Source organism: Salminus brasiliensis, chromosome 10 (genome assembly GCF_030463535.1).
Source record: "Salminus brasiliensis chromosome 10, fSalBra1.hap2, whole genome shotgun sequence".
Taxonomy (NCBI): Eukaryota; Metazoa; Chordata; class Actinopteri; order Characiformes; family Bryconidae; genus Salminus; species Salminus brasiliensis.
Window position 1 is genome coordinate 29,957,867 of NC_132887.1, and position 22,185 is coordinate 29,980,051.

At 40.1% G+C, this 22,185-nt stretch overlaps 1 protein-coding gene across 1 annotated transcript in view; it reads right to left on the reverse strand.

Annotated features, from left to right (window-relative positions):
- inf2 (inverted formin 2) overlaps positions 1-20,692 on the reverse strand; it is a 28,495-nt gene extending 7,803 nt beyond the window's left edge. The window contains exon 1 of the mRNA XM_072689762.1: positions 20,538-20,692. The gene's annotated coding sequence lies outside the window, so the exon portion shown is untranslated. The remainder of the gene's footprint in view (positions 1-20,537) is intronic.
- Between the last annotated feature and the right edge of the window lie 1,493 nt (positions 20,693-22,185).

A 22,185-nucleotide genomic window follows, 5' to 3' on the forward strand; every position in this document is an offset into this window, starting at 1 on the left:
ATTGTGCAAGTCTTGGTGAACCATACAAAAGAACATCTTGCACGGTAAATCTATGCAGAGTTGGGCCGGTTTTAGCCCCAGACTGTATAGTTTTCGCATTGCTCCTAGCGCACCTGATCCAACAAGTTAGGGGGCTACTCATCTGGACACACGCTGGGGTGGCAGCGTGGTCACCCGGATGAATAGTAAACGATGCTAAAGGTAAATGAGTAATACAGTTTTTTTTACACCCTGCTTGGCAGCAATTACTGCAACCAAATACTTTCTGTTGTGAACTGATGTCTCACTCTTCTGTGTATGACCGCTTCAGCTCAGTTTGTTTGTAGGCACTTTTCAGGCCTCCATCCCCATGGATCTGAAGCTAAACTGGTTTATTCACTAGATCCAAAAGGCTTTTAGCACAGTGTTTATTAGGAAATGGTTGAGCGAATGTCACATTACATGCTTTCTGTACCAGGAGGACTTTAATACCACAGAATACCACAAAGCTCTGCCCAGCTCATCAAGAAGGTTAACGTGGGTCGTTAGCTAAAGCATGGGAACCTACAGTACATGTGCAGCAAATAAATGTGTGTGACGGACACATGGGAGCAAGCCAAGCATTAACCTCTGTGACATTTTATTGATTTATTTTTACTATTAGTTTTTTCTTTTTAGTTGTATTAGGCTTTATGTTTCAATATGTATAACATTCTTTATATATTTTAAAGGCTGTTTTATTTGCCTCTTTGTATAAATGCGCTAAATCCATAAACCTGCCTTGCTTGGTCACTGAAGTCAGTATGCATTGATTTATTAATTATGTTATTTGTTTAATTTTAATTTAACTGGTGGAAGCAATTCCCCTTGTTTTGTGCCCAAGAAGAGTTGATGAAGAATATGTTTTCGTTTAAAGGATGGAGACTGAATATCAGTAGAAAGCTTGACTACAGAGAATTCCAATCCAGCTAACACAAAGAAAGTGTCACAGTTCATCCCTGTCACAACATGCTGAGCGACGGTCTTGCACAACCTCTGCTGTCTGTGAACTCTCGAGGCTGTCATCGTCCAGTACCATTTGTTATAAAAGCTAAACTGGGCTTGGCTGATTTCATCTCTAAAAGACTGAACCTGACGTTTTAACTTTCACTTACTGAGTTGTTTGCTTAGCTGTGTGTGTGTGTGTGTGTGTGTGTGTGTGTGTGTGTGTGTGTGTGTGTGTGTGAGAGAAAGAGAGAGAGAGAGACAGAGATGCGTATCTTTCATCAGTTCATCCTCCTTGAACATGAGGACAGATTGTATTACAGCTTGATGGCAGAGTCAAGGCTGGGGAAGATGTTTAATAGAAATATGCAAGTGCAAGGTAATACTGAGAATGCTGAGGTACGAGTGTGAGATTTTGAGTTGTTTTCTTATCTAGAATCCGTTCAGGTTGGGGTGAGGAAGAGCTCTTCACTGTGTGAGAGTCATGTTTTGATTCGTGGGCAGGCAAGCCCGTGTCTCTGGAGCGTGAATCTGAGTCAAGCCTCAGATTCTTTAAGGTGATGGTTATGCCTCCATACGTCTCTGCAGTGTAAACCGTTTCAGGTTGTTTTGTCTCTCCTTCACACACTCACTCACACACACAAAAGGCTTGTTCTTGGCATCTTTAACAGAACTGACACAGATGCCAACTGTGGAGAACACGTAAGGCCAGAAACAACAGGTCATATGTATTTACTGCGGTAAGTCAGTCCTAGTTTATCAGTCACCTACAAGTTCTTCAGGCTTCTTGTAGATCACATCAGTTTTCTTGCAAGAACTTTCTAGGCCAGAGTGTATATATTAAAGATCACCTCCACCTTAAAAATAATGTAATGTGACTCTACACAATCTATTCTACACCTTCTGAACTGCAACTCTACCACACTAGATTATAAAGCACAACAATTCTGCAGCTATTTAAGTAAAGCTTGTAGGAGGTGGAATCTTCTGTTAAATTCACACATTGCGTTTGCAAGATACCCAAATTGTGCCAAATGGCCTAATAACCTGCAATGCAGTCTATAACACTCTGAAGTGTCTACAATTTACAGTGAATTCTTGCCCCCTTACCTACTACAACAAGTAAGGAGTGATAAATTTCAATTCCATAGTTTTCACACCATTATTAAAGAATTGTCTAAAAAAAACTAATAATAATAATAATAATAATTAAAAAGAAATAGGAAAAATAGTTTACTTGAAATGCAGCCCAAAACCCAGCACCAGCAGTTCTGTCAGATGCACAGGGTTTTAGGTCCAGGTTGAGTCTTGCTGTTGGTTAAGGGCATGTCCCCTTCTCTTGTCTGTGGTTACAATTTATCCCAGTACTCAGTTGAATGTTTTTGGGTCTGCCCCCCAAAATTCCAGTGATTAACTGAAAAGCACAGTTTGCCAGGTACATGCAGTTACACAGTTACACAGCAGTCTGTTTGCCACCTCAAAAACAAGAAAGCCGAGTCAACAACAGGAGAGAAAAAGGAAGGTCTATAGAATTGATTAAAAAAGGTCTTCTGTCCTGGCAGTCTGCACCAGAGCCTGACAGTAATGTTGTTCATAATGAAGGCTAAAAGACATCGTCATTTGATGAGTAGCTTCAGTCAGTAATGATTGTTTCTGCTACGCTTTATGTATTGATCATCCTAAAACAGGATCACCTCAAGGCGAACTAAGGCATTTGAATGAACGATCCTTGTGCTCTTTAGTAGACTGCGTGACACAGCTATGCTCATTGAACACTGTCTCTGGAAACAGGTTTGTACAAGTGCATAAAACACAGTTTTTGAAAGGACATTCCTTAAACTGTGTCCGAAAATTCAAGTAAGGCCTTTCGCTAGGAAATTCTGAGTCAGTTGCCTGTAGGCATGTTTTCTTTCCAGAATTAAGATTTGTTTTCTTCAGAAACGCACAAAACACACATGCATACAAATGACCGGTTCAGAAGGTCAACAAATGACTCATCCATTGCTTTTTTTTTTTTTTGTGCTCCACTGACTGATTAGGAGAGAAAAGAATCTACTACTCTGGCCTCGGCATGCCAGCACCTGCATTATGTGTCTTTGGTGAAGCAAACAGGACAGTTCTAGTCATATTTGTGTAAAATCTTGTAGAAATGACTCCACTGTCTCAGTCTCTACATGCTTTGTTCACTTTCAGTGATGGTTCTGTCTCTCTTAGCTTGTCCAGAAATACAGTATGTGTACAGCGTGTCCTTTTAGAGGTGGATCAAATTGTGAAGTACACTTTCTGACTGTAGGGGGAGCTCAGGAGCAAGAAATGCCTGTTCTTGCATACTACCAGAGCCAGTTTATGAAGAGCCTGGCCACTTTCTATTTGCCCCATTGTTTCAATAATAATAATAATAATAATAATAATAACAAATATTCATGAATGGGGAGCTAAATGTTCTCAGAATATTCTCTCACCACTTGTCCATCTTTTAATTGTGGAAAGTAAAGAGAACTTATCTGTATATTTCTATTTTCTACCTTAGTGTCACTGCCACTGACTGGCAAGCTGACGCTGGAGTTGTAAAGCTAAAAAAAAATAAAATTAAAAGAATCTGTCTGCGGTACTGAAACATTTGATGCTGTTCTTTGTTGACTGTAAAGGAAATACGTGCAGTTATCAGTATAAAGTAAGTAAGATTAATATTAATAAAGTAAGATTTTGCCCAAATGCTCCATAATATAACCCATTTTATTTTGGACTCACTCAGGAGTGTGAAATAGTGTTTGACAAACCCAGAAGACATTTTTAAGTGGTAATTCTCTGTACACGTTATCTTATAATCCTGCTTTAAATCAACAAGCATAATGAGATTAGTGTTAATGTAGGAAGGTGGGGTAGCGTAACTATTAGTGTATCTCCTGTAATGCAAGCTGTATTGTTTGTAAGCATTTCCTCACATCCTGTTTTCACAGTTTTTTTTTTTTTTTTACAGAGATCAAGCGGGTATGTGTGATGAAGTGAAAGTAAGTGAAGTGACTCATGCGGGTTGTACAAGTCTGTGGCAAATGTGGAAAACCTCAAGCTTTACAAGGAGTTGCGCATCTGCCAGCTTTTGAAAGAGTTTAGTCTAATATACATAATCATTAGCACTGTAAAATATTTCCCACCCAGTTAAGCGGGATTAAGTGTCGCTTACACAACGCTTAACCTGTAATTGTATGTTGTTAATGCTGGAACACCAAGCCCTACTAGCCCTACTAGTCATTCTAGTAAATCTATTGGAATATGCCTACTGGTGAAGCCCCAAATCACCTATGCACTTTTACTTAGGTACTGATATGAGATGCTGATGATAATTAAACAGGACGTGGGTTAAGTGTGAACACAAGCAGGACTTGAATTGAAAGTTTCTGCACTCCACTATGGCAGATGTAATCTACACATCAATGTATTTCCTGGTAATCTACTGGATTCTGTTCCCATGCATTCAGTTCCCGGGACGTCTACTAGGTCTCACACAGGATTTCTAGTCCAGCTTGTGTTCACACTTCCTGCTTAATTACATGCCTGTACCTAGGTAAAAGTGCATGGGGGATATGGGGCTTTTAGATTTTTAGGATGTAAAAGAATGGCCGGGTCTTGTGATGTCAATGTACTACATTTTGATTTGGTGTTTCCAGCATTAACCGCATAAAATTACAGATTCAGTTTATAGGCGAAACTTGATTCCAACACTTACTTGCATGGGAAATGTGCATCTGTAATGTCAATGACCGATTAACACGGGATGAGAAACAAATGACCACGATAGAAGTGGCTACTCAATTTGCACATCACTGTCACAGTAAAAATCCTGTCATTCTATTGACAGTGGGTCTTATGCGTCAACCATTCTTATAAAGAAGATTTTCCTTTGTTCTAATTAAAACTCACCCAGCGTTTGCATTTAGCAGCATTTTCTTGTTTGGGATTTTCTCACTGAATGAGGACACTCTGATGGAACTTTTTGAAAGTGGCAGTCCTAAGTGTGTGTGTGTGTACCTGCGTGTGTAACAGTGTAGTGTAGTGTAGTACAGTTGTTTATCTGTTTAGCCGGTTGCTGATGCTGTTTGTAGCCTCTGCTTGATGAAACAGAGCTAGTCACTATTCCCTGCCAATTTCAAGTGCTACACTTGCTGTCGTTTGTATGACCCCCTATAGAAACACCTGGCTGGCTATAATGGTACAGCTGATTAGCATCCACTCCATGCTTTCTGTCGCTCAGTAAACGTGACTGCTTTTAGTTTGCTTACAGTTTTCATCATAAACGATCAAAACCATATAAACCAACACAGAAAACAGTTTTACAGGGCAATTTATATTACATTAACCTGCATTTAAAAGCTGGAAATGCCTTTACCTTCATGTGAAAAGTTATTGTATTGTGTGTGTGTGTGTACTTTTCTTTTCTGTAGGCATTGACTGTTAAATGATTTCACCAAGTTTTGATGGAGCTCTCTCTGAATACTCATATGATGGAATGAATGTGAACTTGCAGTCATCGGATTCATCCGCTCTGAACGTGTGCCACACCACAACCTCATTTTAAAGGTACTCTTTCACATGTTCCACATTAAATAATTGCACCAGAAAGGTCTTTAAATCCCTGAATTCCCGAATTCTCAAAAAGAACAGATTATCGCTTTAAGAAAGTTCTAAGGAAGGTGCTGGTGACTGATGCCCAGTATTCTATGCATTCTATAAAACAAGGACACAGTAACGCGTGACTGAGCATCACATCCTGTCCACATTTTGTGTTTCTGTAGGTCCAGCATTAAAATGATGGCTTGATCTACAAGGTGCTGTTCTGTGGTTATTGCATTCTCAATCAATCCGCACTGTTGAAGTTACCATCAGGTTTTAATCTCCATGCAGAGTTCAGTATTTTGACGAGTGCAGAAAGATTAACTGTGTAATCATACACCCTGAAAAAAAATGCTGTGGGAAAACTCCTAAAACTATTACTTTACATTAGTCCTCTCTACAGCCTAATGCAACCCTGTGATTTTGGGACAGATTTAGTGATCCGAGACATTCCACAAGTTTGTTTACAGTGGAAATTGAAGCCGTTCTATGGTTCTATTGAGGTGAAGCAGCAGACTGAGGCTCTTTCATTAAGTTCCTTTTCCATCGATCCAAGCACGCTTCCAGCTCCGCAAGTAAACATTAGCCAAAATGGAAAGTGGCTTTTTGCCTTAAAAGGGACCAATATGCACCAAACCTAATAATACCCCCTCCTTAAATGGACCGGTTTAGCATGTACTTCACTACTCTCCAAAAGCCCTGTGAAACGGAGTTTTCAGAAAGCATGGCACGTAAACAGTGGCACAGGAGATGTGAGCCGTTTGGCATAATCTAAACATGAGTGCGGCTCCTCACACTGAATAGATAATGCTGAGCTCGGAGAGAACTTCATGCTGTCTATCGCGGCCTCCCGGACCATCACACAACCCCATCCACATGGAATCTGTAATATGTAAACAATGTCCCATGGCAGCACTTTACTCCAGCAGTGGCCCTGGATTTACTCTCAACAATGGGATACTTAGGTTAGAATGAATGCGCACACAGTGAAGAGGGATGGGAAGTGGGCAGAAATAAAGAGAAGCATAAACTAAATCATTTGTTTTCTTCTAAAAGTGTTTACATGTATGTCTTGTAATGTGACGCACTCTGTGTACTCTAGATAAGCGCTAAAATAACCTCTTTGGTTCCATAAAGCATGCTTTAGAACATTTACATTTAAATCCAGAACGACAAAAGTGCTTCACTGTTTACCCAAGAAAACCTCAGCTAGTTAGAATAGACTAATAGTTCAAAGATACCTCTAAGCTTTAGACATTACTAAGCACAAGTCAATAAAGTGACCATAGTACTCAGTTATTCGTCCAAGTATTTTCTGAAGAGGAGGGTCCTCAGTTTGCTTTTGAAGACAGCGAGCGACTCGGCCATTCGGACAACCAGGGGAAGCTCGTTCCACCACTTTGGTGCCAGGACAGGAAAAAGCCTGGACGCTTGTCTGGGGGGTCGAGCTGAGCCGTACTTGAAGCTGGAAGGGCTCTAGGTGCGGATCGGCTTTTAACCATTGCCATCAAGTACGGTGGGGCTGGTCCGTTCTTGGCTTTGTAGGCCAGCGCCAGGGTTTTGAATCTGATGCGGGAAGCAGCTACTGGAAGCCAGTGAAGAGAACGCAGCAGTAGAGTGACATGGCTGAATTTAGAAATGTTAAAGACCACCCGTGCCGCTGCATTCTGGATAAGCTGCAGGGGCCTGATGGTGCGCAGAGGAAGACCAGCCAGAAGAGAGTTGCAGTAGTCAAGTCTGGAAGTGACGAGAGACTGAACGAGCACCTGGCCTCTCTAGAGAGGAAGGGTTGAATTCTCCAGATGTTGTACAGGAGGATTCTGCATGACAGAGTTACGTTTGCAACCTGACTTCAGAACGATAACTGATCATCCCTGACTAAACCAAGGCTTCGAGCTTCTGTAGATGGAGTGACCAGTGAGTTCTCAAAGGTGATTGCAAGATCGTTTTAGGTCCAACAGTTCCTGGGATGCTGGGGTTGAGTTTGAGGTTTAATTGGTAAAGAACTGGCCTGGACTGTTGACACAAGGCAGGTTGGGTCCATGATTCACTCTGTTGGTGTATGTATGTTTTTGTCTTTATTTAAACTAGTCTTCACCTGTCCAGATTTGGCTGACAGAGGTGGAACCAGATGTTGGCTGTTGAAGCCCATTTAGTGGTTTGACCATACCATTGGGCCCCCAAGTTGTCTAGAATTGATTTGAGGAGTATTCTGCTTTTATGGGATGTGGAGGAAAGGTCCATTTGCACCAGGAATTCTGCACCCTGTCCAAACAACATGGCTCAACTCCCTCCAGATAGCTTCTGTTCTCTGCACTTCGCTGGCCTAGAGGTGGGTCCTACACGATACTGGTTCCTGTCATATATATATATATATATATATATATATATATATTGGCCTCTGCTCTATCAACAGCAGATGATAATCAAAGGGAATTGTCATGTTTAACTGCATAACAAGCTTTTTTTTGTTTCCTGAGGGAAAATTGGACAGACGCCAGCTGTCGTTGTTGATTGGGCCGTTTCTCTCTTGCTGCCAGTGAGTGCTTGGTAATGCCCACACAAAGTGTTATTGCAGCTTCTTAGTAGACAATACCCCCTTCAGAACGAAAGATGCCCGTCTCCAGCAACATGCAGGCCTGCATCTAATCATGGGTTTGGGTGCTGATTCTGATTCTGACATTAGGTTTGCGTGTTAGCTGAGAAGCAAAGCCTTATTCAAATTCAAACAAGGGCCAGGATAAGTGCAATAGCAAAGTCATTAATTGCATCAACTCATGCGTTTCTAATTCGTCAGGTTTAAAAAGTAGTTAGGAACCACCTTGTTGGCACAGTCAAATGATTAATCACAAGGAAAAGGAACAACACTTTCTTATCTGCATATGCTATTACCAAACTTACACCTGACAACAGACAACAAGGAGGTAAAACACTACAGCAAACCTCCATCATGCTCTCCCCTATCACTCATAAAGGACTATCTGAGATAAGGCCATGTGGCTGTTGGCCGCAGACCAGAGAACAATGTGTGCAAAATGCAGCAAGTAAGAAAGAATTCAGGACGTTTGGCTGAGTCGAATTACATTGACACGTCCTCCTCATTCCTAAAACCAAGAAGGGTGCCAGCAACAGATCTTCATGGGTGATGCATTTTAAGAAGCGAATGAGATCTGTCAGCGTGAGGAACCTTGTCTAACGTTTTAAGAGCCTTTACATAACGTAAAGGTTCTACACAAGCATTTCTTAGGAAAAAAAAAAGATACTGTACACTGTAGCCTTCGGGGGTCATTAACCTTCAGTTGTCACTGGGTGGTGCCCTCAAAAAGGTGGACAAAACTGGACCCTAAGACCATTACTGTTTGCATGTTTATGGGGTGTGGATTCAATCATTATTTTCATTGGATGGGTTAGACTCTAACCCTGCGGTGTGGTGGCTGTATGGTAGCCTGGCTACCTCTCAATGTAAGTTGTTTACATGCCTCAAAAATTGATCCTCTGATTCAGGCACATAGAGGGAGATCGCAATAATAAAGGAGTCAATTTTACGACCTACTTTATAGCATAACAATAGCTTAACAACTCGGTAAAACCTTATTTTTGAATGAGTGTTCAAGAGGCACTGACATTAAAATGTTTTCCACCCCCCCTCTTTCCTTAGGAGTGGCCTCAAAGTAGGGACTTCGGTACAAGGACATTCCTGAAAAGTATAATGTGCTTCCAAAGTAAAACAATGTATTGTTGTTTTTTTGGGGGGTAGGGGTAGGGGCTTTGGGGTCGCTTCATTGCATGATTCCCAAAAACCTTCAGCGACACAGCGATGCTCAGGTTCTTAAAGCAAGACCCCTAAAGCAAGTGCATGTGTGTGCTTCTACTTTACCAGAACCTTCCATTAGCTGCCTTTAATATCCTGACCTTGTTAAAATCCCCCTGCATGGAGAAACTGACACTGCACCAGTCTATGCGAGCACATGCTCTCAGGGGTGATAGCCTACATTAGAACAATCCAGCATCATCCAGCCGTATTGTGTTTGTTACAAGGCCTATAAATATGACGGTCAGTTCTGAAGTATTTCTGTAGTAAAAGAAGAAGGGTAGGCGGTCCGGGACGTTCCAGCGGAGAAACGATATACACTCACAAGAGCGACCTTCGTGTTGTTCTGCTGGAGGAAATGAAGGGGAGAATATTACAGAGGCAGGAAGGATGTCTTGCTATGTGAACTGTTTTTGGAAGGGGCCGTCCTGGTTTGTTGGAACGATGCGGCCTCTGTTGGATTAAGGGCAATGCGGACGTTTGTCATCCTTCCTCGCCTTCGCTGTTGCGCCTTGATAGCATAATCTGGTGGAGCAAAACTTCTCACTTTCCTGTGCACAGAAATGCTTGCACTCATCTGCTTCAGATAAAACACCACTGTCACACTAAAGCTTACTCTTGGGGCATATCGAAACCCTCTTGTTTGTAAACTCCTATCAGCTCCACTTCCCCTTACAGGAGCACATTGTAGATTCCTGTAATTCCAGACTGTAGTTCATCTGTTTCTCTGCATACCTTATTACACCCTGTTCTTCAATGGTCGGGACCCTACAGGACCACCACAGGACAAGCACGTATTACTTGGGTGGTGGGTCATTCACAGCACTGTATTAACACTAACATGGTGGTGTTAGTAGTGTGTGTTGTGCTGGTTCGAGTGGATCAGATACAGCAGTGCTGCTGGAGTGTTTAAACACTGTGTACCCTCACTGTCCACTCATTACCTAGCTGATCCACCTTGTAGATGTGAAGTCAGAGACAGAAGCTCATCTGTTGTGTTGGTCATCCTCCAGTCCTTCATCAGTGATCAGGGGACTATGCTCACAGGACGCTGTTGACTGGATGTTTCTGGTCTGCGCTGCTGTTTGTCTGTTTGAGCCACTTGTACCAGCGCAACACACACTAATACGCCACCTTCTTCCAGTTGGCTTTGGGCCAACTGTAGTCGTGATTTTTATTCTTTTGCCGCTAAAATGTAAAGCTTTGACTAGTGAAGAACCCAGGCAACAGTTGGCGTAGGCAGAGTCTCTCCCATCTCAGCTGCTGAAACCCCTTTAGAGTTGTCATAAAATGCCTCTCTCACTAGTCTCCTTCTTGCATGGTCTCATAATTTGTCTGCTTTTTAATTGTATTATTTTTTTTCTTCTTTTATTTCTTGGTATCCATCCCCTGACTTCTCTTCTTGAATCTCTGTAGAATTACTTTAAAAGTGGGTAAATGTTTGTTTATGCAGTCACTTATTTTACATGATCATATTTAATTGACATTATTTTTATATTTTCACTTTAAATTTTCACATTAAAATGTTTTTTTTTTTTATTCTTGCTTTTTTGTTTAACATTAAAAAAATAATTTTATTGATAATGTACTCTAGGTGGTTTAAATGATCATATATTGATATTAAATCAAATAATATATTTAAATCTAATATCTAGCTTTATCTTTGTAGAACTAATTTCCCCATTCTAGTGTTCCCTAATACAGTTTCTCTCTGAAATCTGTTTTCGACAAATCTGTTTATCCAGGTACTGGTGCTTGATAGACAGGCTGAAAGTTAATTTAATGAACTGGTATTATTTTACTCTATAGATAAATACAATTGTGTATCATCTGCGTAACTATGAAAACTGACTTCAAACTAATAATAGCTGTAATAACTGTATTAATTTGTCCCAGCTATAACATGTATAAAAAGAAATTAAATAAAATTGGCCTAGTACCGAGCCCTGCTTTCGACCACAAAGAATATCATGCTCTCCAGTGCGATGTTCAGCTAGAATAATGAAATCTCTTTTTCTTTCAGACATAGTTTCAAACCTCTTTAATAAACTTTTCCAGAGAGGCAGACCCCAGTTTTACTGTGATATTAAAATATTATGATCAGTTTTATTGATGGCAAAAATATGTCTAAAATACCAGTACTGAATCCATATTTCTGTCTGCATTTTGACATATTAACTATATTAAGTAATGCTGTTTCTGTGCTATGGCCTGCCCTGTTTTTCCAAGTCTTATACAAAAAACTTTAAATGACTCAAAAAATGACCGCTATCCAGATTGTTCTTCAGTAGAAGCCTGGCTACAGCTGTTATAAGTGTACCTCAAAAGACAAGACAACCATATTCACCATTTGTGAATATTTGGCCTCCGCCTTTAACCCAATCCGTGCAGTGAACACACGCCTGTGTGTACAGAACACTCAGATGAGGGCTTTTTCTACAGTACAAACTAGCTGGTAACATACTGTATCATCACTGTAGTATCAAAACCTTCCATCTATAAAAAGACACATAAGAGGGAGTTAAACCGTTTAAACTGTAATCCAATTTTGATTTTAATGCAATTTGTAAATATAAGTAATTCTAAACCATATCTCATATCTGAACAATCCATCAGAAATCCTCACACAATGAGGGGAAAAAGGCAGCTGGCATTTTCATACGCTTTGAAAAACAAAACATTGGAAAAAGCATGTGGTCATAAGGTTTTAATAACGTCGACAACATGCAGTCTTTTTATCTGCGGATAGAATGTGACCTACATTACACCCCACGCCACCCCGGGGAGTTCAGATCCAACGCACCTGACTCTAATATTCAAATGCCTCTAAAGGTCTTCATTTCCTAGATCAGGTGTGTTAGATTAGGGTGGTAGGATTGTATGCCTGGTGCAGCATTTTTAACATTATACTAATAAATAAAAACACACTCATGGTCCAAAGTGAAATTTTAAAACTAGATAGGCTTCCTAATGCTGCAGGACAACTGTCTAAGCATTGGCCCTATTGTCAGGAGTTTAGGGTTTGATCCAATGAGTATAGCTGGCCTCTCTCTCTCTCTCTCTCTCTGGGTGAGTATTCTGGCTGTCTCTCTCCCCTATCACTCAGCACTGTGCTAGGCAAGCCAATAGAGCCTGCATTGTAACTGCAGCATTGGACTGCAGCATTGTAAAGGAACTAAGAGCTGACTGGTCAGGTAGGTGAGTATAAACTTCATTCATTCTTCTGTTCATTAAAATAGTGATCTTACTAGTGTTTATTACCGGCACATCTTGCCAAGGTTGTAGGGCTGTGTTTCGGATCGGTATCGGCCAACAGTCTACAGATCAGGGACAAAACACGTGATTGGGACATCCATAGTTTGAAAAGGTATGGTGGAGCTTCACGAGTTTCTAAAGGAACACATACTCTCTACCCTCATACCCTTCTAGTTGGGTAGCATTGTGTGTTATGAGGAGACTCTGAATAAAGTGGGTGAAGCTAGACAACTGAGTACGCCCTCAGTAGCAGAGTATGGTGGAGGAAGTGTGTCTTAAATGCACACTTAAGTTTGAGGTGAGAAGTTTTATTTAGTGATATTAAACTGAGGGCTTTCTATTTTCTTTACTCTGGCACAGAATCTAAACTTAATATTTAACTGGGTTCAGTATTAAAATCATGAGAAATGGTGGAGAGAGTGTTTCACTAAATTCTTGCTCTACTGTTTAACATTGATATTTGTGCAAACTTGGAAACTTGTGAAAACCCTGATAGGCACTGCTTAGTCGAATCAGAATCTGGTGTGTTTTTAATCAGGACAATCAGCAGAATGTGGAATCCAGCCCTCCAGAACCAGAGTCGCCCCCAGTGTATATAGTGCATACAAATACATGCCTATAGAATGGGGACATGACTTTCAGAGTTTCAATCACACAATGCAGACCTCGATCCAAACCTCATTCCTGACTTGGTAGATTGTGATTTGCCACACCCTGTATTTGCTCATTTGATTGTTGTCATCGATTGAACCACCCCATAGTTCAACAGAGTGTACTGACTGCTGCCTGGCTTGAAGGTGTACAAAGCCTTGCTGTGGCAAGGACGCCAGACCAAAACAGATCTGGGATTTGTACAAAGTTCACGTAACCAGTTTATACTTGTTCCCACTTGTTCTATAGCATATAGATTTCCAGATTTTATAAAATCAGTAACTGCGGTGGTTAAAAAAAAAAAAAAAACTACCTAAAAAACCTAAAATACTACCATGGTGGCTTTTATGATTGGGACTTTCGGGTGTTGAGCATAATGCTAACCAGCAAAATAGGCTACTGCTGAGTTTTATGAATCCCCTATATATTTATTAGTATAGCCGTTCATTTTCTGTATGTAATCCTACACTTCATCTGTTCTCATAGCTACATTACTATCATAATTGACATCAATTTCATAGGCCCCGAAATAGAACCCTGTGGGGCTCCACAAGATACGGTTGCCAACTAATTCACAATAGTTTCTGAATTAGAATTAAGGACTGAATAAGGAACCTAGATTTAAAGATGTCTGGACCCTAAAGGTCCAACATCTCAATTCCTTATCCTCAAACCACATAAGTATCATGTTCTTTCATAGCAGTTTCGTAATACTTTATAGTAGCTAAAATCAATTAGGTCCAAAATAATAGGTCTTAAAATGAAAACTACAAAAAAATCCCATGGTTCCCAAGTTCCTATCCACCTCATTCTGGTCAGTGTCCCAACTCGGTCCATTGCATGGTACCAAACACACGCATGGTCAATTCCAAGTGATTAAACCCACAACTCCAAGCCCCTGGAGAAGTGTGGAGCACATTCTACCTACTGCACCACTGTGCCACCCTCCATATAGAACCCTGACAACTGAAAGAACCATCTAAACACAGTGTTCTTCATATACAAGGAAACCCTTTGGTGTATGATTCTTTTAGAAGACAAACTCCTTCTAAAATGCTTATTAGACACAGTCAGACACACATGCACTCATAATACTCTAATCATAGTTTATCAAACATGACATTTTATGTCCATAGGCAGCCTTATAACTGACCATGTGCAACTGATGTGGTTAAAAACACTTGGGTATTCCCTTAACAGCAGGGGGTGAGGAATAGCAAAGACATGTAAAGTAGTTTTTACGAAAGTAAACTCTGTGAACTTAGCCACTTAGCTCTGCGCTGCTGCTCCTGAGAGAATAGCATATGAGGATGACACATGAGAGGGGCATTGACTAAGACAGTTCTTAAAATAGAAGGGCGTTCCTCTTTCGCTGTTCAGCACCTAAATACAAAAGAATCAATACACTAAAACGATGCTCCTCAATTCTGGTCCTGCAGTACTACTGTCCTGCACGTTCCCCCTGTCCTCACCCACCCAAATCACCTCAAGAAGGGCTTGATAATGGGTTCATTCGTTGTATACGTTGTGTTTGCAGCAGAGAAACTCTTAAAACTTTGCAAGGCAGTGACGACCACTACACTAAACCTTTACTGCTTACTCTTTCTTTTAGAGAAGGACCACCAGACAGCATAAAGACAGTGTTCAAAGTGGTCTTGAGGAAAGATTACACTTTGACAGTGTTTGACATTCCATTTTGAGTAAAAAAAAACTACTGCCATTTTCACCTCATATTATAGCAAAGGATGCTATAAGAATCATCTACATGGTCGAACAACTGCAAGCACAATTTTTTATATCTGAATAAGCTGAGTAGTTTTTTAGACCCACAATTTTAGACACGGTTTATACCTGGTAGTTTTATGTGACCAGTAGGCAAAAACCTGGTGTACTGGCAAGAACCTGGCAGTAGGGGTTGTGATTCAGCATATAGCTATATATATATATATATATATATATATATATATATATATATATATATATATATTTTTTTTACATTTAAAAAAAAAATCTAATTGTAGGAAAACTATACAAACGCACCACCATATTTTTTATAGCAATCAATACAGTGCGATCAGTGTTGTACAGAAGAGTTAACAAAGGGGCAGGGCTATAACGGAGAACACCTGGGAGACAAATGACAGGGCAGGACAAAGGCGGAGACTATGGAGGAGGCAAGAACAACACAAATGGAGCAAAGCGAAGACGGAGAGACCAGGAAAAAGCAAAACACCATGGCGAGACACAGATTACAGCTACACATCTAGTGATTGTGGTTTAAACACAACATAAAATGAACCACTGTCTGACACAAGTCTTTGCATGAAAAAATGATTAAGATAATTTGATATATTGATATATTTGTAACCTTCACTGCATACATATACAAGTATAACATATCCTCATTATTTTTCCTTATGTTATACTTTTTGGTGATTTTGTGTACTTAAAATATGTATGTGTATTTTATTATATATTTATTATGTTCAATTCATGGAAAGTCGCTTTTTTTAATTGCAACTTTTAAGAGAGTTAACAGGAAGTTAATCACACTTAACAATAGCTATGCTTCTGAAAGAATGACTGCTGTTTACCTCACCTCAACTCACCTCAGCTCAGTCTTTCACAGTCATATAACCCCCATGGCCAATAGAAGAGTCTTGTTGTAAACAGAGCAGCAGCCCTTTATTATTTTGACCCTGTAGGCCGGGTAGTGCCTTATTTTCTGCCATATTTCTTTGCAGTGGAGTTGCTGGACACTAAACTGCACTGATGTACAGTAAATGACAGCAGTCGACTGTAAAGCCTGCCCAAAGTGAACACTGATGCTGCAAAAGGAAAGACCAATCAGGATGCTCTCTGTGTCACATTCTCTTGCTACGTCCATCTTTCGCTTGCTCTGGCTCAATCGCTCACTACCAGAAACGCTCCCACATATTCCTATTTCGAGGATGCTACCAATGGAGATGTGGGATGTCTGCACATCCTTAGTGACCAGTATCTGCATGGTAACCTGATACGAATGCATCCACATGCATTTTATTCTTGATCGTCAAACACGCTTTAGATTGAAATCCAACTGCTATGTGGCAGGAAATTTGCTATCAGCCCACATACAGCAACCAATGAGAAGCTGACTGTTTGCCTCCTGACACCAGCAGTTGACATTTAAGTTAACACAGGCTGTTTAGAATAATTATCCTTCTGTATTTAGACCCCATCCACACATATCCATATATTTTTATTTACCAAGCCTTTTGTTTTGTCCTTCCGCCCTCATGAACACAGCGTTTTAGGAGACTGAAAACTGAGCGTCTCCAGATTTTTGACAACTCCATTTTCTGTGTTTCCATGAGGACGGGCAAAACACAGCTTTTTAAAAATGCTGACTTCGACTTGCATGCGGTTGTTGCTGACTAATGTTTCATTACACTGACAGAACTTCACTTCTCTGCCTGATCAAGAGTGTGTGGGTGACTCACACAGCATCACCATGGCAACATAGGAAAACCCTACAGTACTTTTTTTCCCTTTATTGAGGGTGAGTTATGGAAACTTGCTATTTGAATGACACACAGTGAGAAACTCTTGCTATTATAAAATGTGTTTCAGCTTTGCGCTGTGTTTAGGTCTGTCTTGGGCATTGCACTGTTTCTTGATGGACTTTACACTGTCTGGTATTCGTGCTGCTTGTGGGCTGGCATGATCATGTCAGAGTTTTAGGGCCATTTCTTTAGTTGGACGGAGATATTTTTAGACATGCTTCTTGTTTTGCATGTCAAGATACAGGTGAACAGGGCCTGAAGTCTGTTTATGGATAAGCCCTATCTAAATCCAATCCTGATACTCCTGAAAGTCAGATATAAATACCCAAGTAATGGTATTTTGTTATTGTACTATAGTATTTCCATGGAAAGCATGTACTGAATACTTTTCATTAGTTACATTTCCAAGAGAAAACACACACAGTTTGTTACAAATGGCTTTGGTTCTACACATTTTAATTGATTGTTTTTCTTGAAACTAAAATCAATCTAAAATGTTATGTGTCAATTAAATAAACATCTCCTTTGTGTTAGAACCAGTACTACTAGAACCAGAAAAATCCTTACTACCCATGCTGCCTCATACACCACCAGAAGAAAAGAAGCTTTTTAATTATTTATGAAATTAAATATTAATCATTTACTTTTTACTTTTATTTGAGTGAGTTTAAATATAGATAGCTTTTACTCAGTCAAGTGTAGATTTCATTCTTAAAGAAAACCAGAAAATGTAAACGGACTTACTATAAATCGTCACTGTCCAATGAAAAACAAAAATGCTCTCAACTTCAAATGGAAGCTCATTTAAAATAAGAGCATTCCTATTGGTCCATTCATCCAGCATTATCTACACAGTCTACAGAGCAGCCACAGGGTTCAAATCATGAAGGAAACTAAAAACAGACAAAAGGTTTAAGTAAAGGCAAAGTTTTCATTGGACATCAGCAATATATTACTGTACCTTTAAGGATCTTTGTACGTATTCACAAAGCTTCTGGGTAGGAGTATTAGTGCTACTGTGAGATGTGTTATTTGTTATGGTGTTCTCTCCAATTATGTATTATATATCTTGAATTCATAAACATCAGTGTGGAATTTTATTGCAATACTCTAGTATAGTTTACTGCTAAAAAAAATGCCTCTGTGTTCCTCAAAATGTGTTTTTGCTCTATCACAATGTCACATGGCTCTTTCCTGTCACAGCAGAAGGTTCCTGGCCATGTGAAACAGCAGAGTGTACTGAAAAACATTAGATCTGAAGTTGTGCGTCTTAGAGATGTCCTAGAGTTCCTAATATGGTTATGATGTTGCCTACAGCATGACGACATGACATTCAGCAGTCTGTTACATTTCTGTTATTTTTTTATTTCTCACTTTTTCGCTTAATCCATCTCCTCATCTCGAACACATTTATTTTTTCTTTATGCTCAGCATGACCACTAAACAATAGTGGTGTAGTCTGACACACCACCTAATCTAATAGCACATAACATATGCTGCTATATCACATGCTCATATTAAAAGGCCCATATTCTACATTTTTATTTGTTTTTATACTATTTCCTGATATTCCCAGATATGACATCTCTGCAGGTTAATAAAGCAAAATCAGTCTCAATTTATTTTTACACAACCATTTTTCAACCTCTCTTTATCCATTAGAATTAAACAGACTGTTTTTGTTACTGTGCCTTTAAGACTGATTGATATATGTACATGAGCTCTGCTTTGCCTTGTGCTGAGACACTCCTTATAGCTTCAATACAAATGGGTGGAGTTAAATTACTGTAGGCTGATTAGGTGGATGCATGTAAAAACATTATTTTGTTTTACATAATGTTATACATATTTTCCATATTATTACAGTCACAAATACACACAAACAACAACAACATGTAACTTTATATGTAAATTTTTTTTATTTAGGTTTTATATACAATTTATGGGAAGAAATTTTCCAAACTTACTGGACTTCCCGGAAGGTTTGTGAAGTTCCTGTGAAGTGATTTGTATTTTTAAACAATATATATTTTCAGTTCAGTAGATTTATTATTGTAATAATGACCCTTATCCAAACCGAATGGGCATATACACACACTTTATTTGCCACACAGTAAAGTTCAGTTCAGTTGAATTAATTTAATATTACCTATAGGTTTTCATACAGTTGCTTTAATGGTCCTACTTTTCTGATTTGGGCATTTTGATTTTTTTTTTTTTTTATTGATTTAAATACATTTTATATTACCCTCCTATTTTCATACAGTTGTTTTAGTGGCAATACCTTTACGGAAAAGCTTAATGCTTTATACCTTTTCAGCTATAATTTAAGAGGGTTTGTGAAGCTCCTGTATTTTAGAGTTTACATGTGTTTACATTTTACAACCAATTTTTGTATTCGAAAAAAGTGAGTGAGTTTTCTGTGATTTGGGCTTTTTTTTTTTTTTTTTTTTTTAAAAGTCAGTTTAGTAGATTTATTATTATTTTATTATATTTATTATTGTAACAACAACCCTTATCCAAACTGAGTGGGCATTTACACACATTTTATTTGCCATACAGTTATTAATCAATTTAATACCTACATGTTTTCATACAGTTGCTTTAATGGTCCTACATATTACAGCAAATTTGGGCTTTTTGAAGGAAAAAAAAGTATAGTTATTAATTATTTAAATTAATTTAATATTACCACCATGTTTTCATACAGTTGCTTTAATGGTCCTACATATTACAGCAAATTTGGGCTTTTTGAAGGAAAAAAAAGTATAGTTATTAATTATTTAAATTAATTTAATATTACCACCATGTTTTCATACAGTTGCTTTAATGGACCTACTTTTTTACATTTTACAGCACACTTTTGTGTTCGAACGGGGGCTTTTTTGTGTGTGTGTGGGGGGGGGCATTTTTGAATGATTTTAATGAATAAAATATTACCTGCATGTTTTCTGGTGGTCCTGTTTTATGGAAAACACTCCATGCTTTAGCCCTTTTATCTACTGTTCATCACAGCTGATCTAATCAGGGCGTCAACACACGCTGGAGGACGAGTCATGTGACCACGAGAGCGAGAGTGACCTGCTGTCAATCACACACACACACACACACACTATAGCATGTTTACACTGCTAGTCTGTTGTGGTCAGTCAGATCGCTGGATTAGCTGCTGTGGTCTTCAGGATTCCCTCCTGAAAAATCGCCTCTAGGAAAGCCCGGGCGCGTTGAGGGCAGGACAGGGTTAAACTGGAGCTTTCTGAGGCTGTTGGAGATGAACAGCTGCAGATGCTCGTTCCTCAGATATCCTTCCACCACTGTTATGCATTTTCGTGGATCTCTATCCACTGTGCTGTGTCTATGTGTTCGGAATAGCCGCCTGATGTGGGTCAAAGTCACTCCCTGCTGTCGATAAAGGAGGGTGAGATGCTCTCCCTGCAAGAAAAAGTCCCCGAGCTTCCAAACCTCCAGTCTTTACACTCGGTTCTCCAGGAATAATGGCGAGCAACGGCCCCGTACCGCTGCTGAACATGGCGATCTGTACCCTACACCCTATAGGCTACACTTCTTCTACAGCACTGAACTCCAGACCCCAACTCAACAACTCTGCCACGCGTCGATTGCACGCGTCGTAACGATGGAGCCCCCCCCCCCCCTAAAAAAAAAGGAAAGGCAAGGAAGGTGTAAAGTCTGGTACAGCCTACCTCTATCCCATGAATGTCCAGTAGGACTGTCCTCCAGTGCGAACAGCCTTAATATCCAGTCAGGTCTGGTCTGGTCTGATCTCCCACCGCTGGTTTCACTGGAGGGAGTGATTCACCCAGCATGATTCACACACTCAAGGCTCGCACACATGCATAGTGGGGACTCCGCCCTCGCTGGAGTTCACACTGGATTGGGCGGACTCAGCACAACAGGGTGGATGAAGGGATGAGCCAGTGACCGCTTAAAAAACTCACTGTCGGTTCACCGTGGACAAAGATGACATTACCCTACTGTCAAACCTGAAGCACTGTGGACACGGCTCAGTTTGAGGGGGGAGCCGTGCCCCAGTCCAAAAGCAGCCCCTCCGGAATTTGACTGGACAACCATGTTCACCATCAGTGCTGGACACAGACGGAATTTGGCCTCCGCCTTTAACCAATTCGTCCAAAACTAGTGAGCGAACAGTGAACACATACTTGTCCGGAGCGGTGGGCAGCTTCTCAGCACCCAGGTAGCAGAGACCCTTGCTCAAGAACCCAACAGAGGCAGCCTGGGTATCAAACCCACGATATATAGAAAATTACTAGGTGGTTCCTATGCTATACTGGGTGTTCGCTAGGGTGGTTGCTAGGGTATTTCAGATAATTGCTAAGGTGGTTGATAAGATGTTTTTAAGTGGGTTCCGGCTACGTGTCCCATTAATAACCTCGTAATAACATCGTCAACATTGTCAGGTAAGAATTGGGCCAGTGACTGGTTTAACAGACCTAACGGAGCACTGGGTCATTATTTTCACTGACCACAGCAGAAAAAAAAGCAACACCTTCAGGCTGGAAAATCCAGGTTTGGAAAGTCCTGGCTTTGTAGACATGCTTGAACTATGCAAGAGCAGCTTAGTGGGCATGTCCTGACATGCATTTCTTGGTCAGTCATTAAGCTCTTGCCATCTATTAGTAATAGTTCTAAAGGGTCTAGATGGACTGCTGATTATACAGCAGTTGTCCTGAGTTTTTTTTCTTCTCATTTCTTGATGATTTCATTATTAACCCAACAGAATCCTTTTATAAAGCTCGCATTTTGTTGTGTGATGACCACTATTACAGAGTTGCATGAATCCAGGGTGTGCACTTTTCCCACGTGGGGCTGAGAGTTCCTTTCCTGTCTTGAACTTCCTCATCCTGTTGACCCGAAGCCCACCAAAGTCATTCTGCAATCTCAGACTTAGGCCAGATAGTGTTGAATAAGCTTTAGCAGTCCCTGTATAAAAAAAAAAAAGTGTTTCAAGGATTTGAACTATATTGATAAATATAAAAATATTAATATTAATTTATTAGTTTTTGTGCCTTTTTCATTGTTGTCTTATTGAAAGCACTGGTTAGAGTTTATACTACTGTATATGCACCATGGCAGCCATTGCTGCAGTGCCCGTGTAAAGGGCCTTGGTCAAGGGCCCAAAAGTGGCAGCTTGCCAAGCCCAGGTAGCATTTAGGTGTATAGGGTTTGTACACGGTTTCAGTCTTGACGCATCGCTACTGTTCTTCTAACAGATGTACTCTGTCTGTTTGTCTTTACTGGTAAACGTTGCATTGCATTATTATTTGCTCATGGATCACATCACCCAGACTCCTTTTACTGACTGCCTGTACA